The 3069-nt window shown below is 46.4% G+C and overlaps 1 non-coding gene across 1 annotated transcript; it reads right to left on the reverse strand.

The window, feature by feature from the left end:
• Positions 1-202: 202 nt before the first annotated feature.
• Positions 203-309, reverse strand: LOC122657186. The gene has a single exon (XR_006332255.1). It is a non-coding gene; the product is annotated as a small nucleolar RNA R71 (small nucleolar RNA).
• Positions 310-3069: the final 2760 nt, after the last annotated feature.

Genomic DNA, 3069 nt, shown 5'->3' on the forward strand with positions numbered 1-3069 from the left:
CCTTAGGGAATTTGAGGAGGTCTGTGTTCTAATTAAGGTTCAAAATTTAACTGATGATGCAGTTATGCTTCGGTTTATACCCTTTGCCCTAAAAGACCAGGCCAAGAAGTGGCTCTATGGACTTCCAACAAATTCCATTAATACATGGGATGAGTTCACCATTGTCTTCTTGAGAAAAATTTCCCCTCTTCACAAGACCAATAAGCTCAAGAGTGACATCCTCCAGTTCAGGCAGAAACCACATGAGTCCTTCTTTAGATTCATGGAGAGATTCAAGGACCTCTTTTTATAATGCCCTCACCATGGTATTGATTTGTGGTAACTCTGCCAAATTATTTATGAGGGTATTGACTTTCAGACCAAGTAGCTTTTAGAATCCATGTGTCCTGCAGGGTTTACCTCTTTTTCTGATGAGAATGAGGCTTAGACATTCTTGACCAACTTGGCTGATAAGACTAGGGAGTGGAAATCTTCCCAAGAAGCTGAAAGGATTACTAAGGGGTATCTTATTGAGGGTATTCTAGCCATAGAGGCCAAACTTGACTGCCTCATCAAAAGGTTGGAGTCCATAATGCCTAAAGAGCCTATGCCAGTTAACCAGGTCAACTATGTTTCAATATGCAGTTGGTGCCATACACTTGGACATCTTATGGAGGAATGCCCCAACACCTTTGTGGATAATTCCAACATTGAGAATGTGAGTGCTCTTTAACAAAATAATCCATACAGCAACACTTACAATCCAGGATGGAAAAATCACCCAAATTTCTCCTGCAATAAAAGAAACCAAGCAGGCCCATCCAATTTTCACAATCAAGGCCAGCTTGGTCTTCAAAGGCCCAACTATGCACCATAAAATACAAGTATGTCTCTTCACCCCCTTCCCCGTCGTCCTCATCTAGGACCCACTATGAATGCTTCTAGGCCTCCTTTCCTTGCACCTTATCAGCCATCCCTAGGGTTTATCAATACAGGAGAAGCAACAAGAATGAGTGAGATGGAAAACAGGATAGCCCTTCTCATGACAAGCCACAATAATATGGAGAAACAACTCATCCAGCTTGTCACAATCCTGCATGAGAGGGAAACAGAGAAGTTACCTAGCCAACCTAAGCCAAATCCTAGGCATTAGGTTCGTATTCAGCAAGGTACCCAAGCTCCTCCACTCAATCTTGTACAAAGCCAACAGCATCAAGGGCCCTCCAGCCAGGTTAATGCTGTATATGCTTTAAGGAGTGGCCGTGAGTATCAACAGGTTAGTACACCTCAGTCTTTACCATCTCATACTCTTGTTGACTCTCCCCCTTCTGAAGAGGCCATTGTAGTGCCTTTTGTTCCTGGTTCATTTGATGAACCTGAAGATATTTCAGATGATTTGGTTGAGGAAACCAAAGATGATTCTGTTGAGAAAGTGAAAAGGACCACCCCTGAGAGAGTTTATACCCCACCTGCCCCTTTCCCAAATAGGTTGGTTAGCAAGAAGTCTCCTTCTGTGGAGAAAATATTGGATGTTTTTAAATAGGTTCAGGTGAACATTCCTTTATTGGATGCTATAGCCCAGGTCCCCGCTTATGCTAAAGTCCTCAAAGACTTATGCACCCAAAAAACGGACCACTAATGTGCCAAAAAAGACATTCTTGGCTGCTAACATCAGTTCTCTTATCACACAGCCAATAACAGCCAAGCATAAGGACCCAGGAAGCCCCACCATCTCTTGCACTATGGGCAACACCACTATTGATCATGCCTTACTAGACCTTGGTGCAAAAGTGAACCTATTACCCTTTCATGTCTACCAATAGTTGGGATTGGGAGAGCTGAAATCGACCAGAATTACTCTTCAACTTGCAGACCGGTCGGTTAAAGTCCCTAAGGGGATGATTGAGGATGTCCTATTAATAGTTGGGGAATTTATCTTTCCTGTGGATTTTAATGTCTTAAATGCCCAACCTACTGCCAAATTTAAGGACCAAATCCCAATTATCTTGGGTAGACCTTTCTTTGCTACCAGTAAGTGATGAGTCGTAGAATCCCCAACCAACCAGAGGTCGCCACGAAGATATGCCAGAACCAAGCCAAGCTATGTAAGGCCATGCTGAACCGGTTACCCGGAGAAAAGCATCACCTCATTCCTCCTACCTGGCCGAGCACCGCGACAGAGACATCGAGATCGGTCCCCCATCCCAGATCGGGTCAGACTCTGAGGCGAGCACTAGGCCCGCCGAGCCTTGAGCCGAGCTCACGGGTATCTAGGGACAACCCCACACCATATAGGCCGAGCACTAAGGCCCCGATCACCCGAGGCTGAGCACTGAGGCCCCGGCCACCCGAGGCTGAGCCCTCCTCAGAGTCATCAATAACGGCTCACCAGGGATCACGGAGCCATGTCAGCACGCCCCGACAGTCACTGGATATGAATCGGGTCGCGATCCCATAATAGGATCAGGTCACACTCTCATAAGGACTCTTACCTCTTTAGGAGTCCGACTCTGAAAATGACTTTACACTTCGCTCCGCGTGGAAGAGCCCTACCACTAAAGAACACTTACCATACAAGGACTCCTCCAACCACCTCATCCCATCCTATAAATACCCAGGTATGGAGCTCGAACGCTCATCTCACTTTTCACTAAGCTGTTACACTGTTGCACTGGAGACCTAACTTGAGCGTCGGAGAGTCCTTAGTCGGAGCCACACTAGCTCTCTTGTGCTCACTCGATTTTTGCAAGCTCATCCATGGGCGAACCGGGCGACAGAGGTTTTCACACACAACAGATTTGGGATAGGGGTCAACCGACTGAAGGTACGGAGCGACTTGCAACTTGTGGTTAACCAAGTCAATGGGGAGTACAAGGCCAAGGATGAAAGAATGATAGCATACCTGAGCCGAGCCCGAGCACTGATCTCTAACCTAGAGCACTTTGAGATGGTCTGAGTATCGAGGCAAGAAAATGCTGTGGTTGACTCCCTCTCACGGCTAGCCGAAGCCGACCTCCCAATTCTGAGCGTATCAGTCTACATTGAAATCCTGAAAAGGCCATCCCTACAAGAAGAAAGTGTCAAGCACAT

This window comes from Telopea speciosissima, chromosome 3, assembly GCF_018873765.1.
Source record: "Telopea speciosissima isolate NSW1024214 ecotype Mountain lineage chromosome 3, Tspe_v1, whole genome shotgun sequence".
Taxonomy (NCBI): Eukaryota; Viridiplantae; Streptophyta; class Magnoliopsida; order Proteales; family Proteaceae; genus Telopea; species Telopea speciosissima.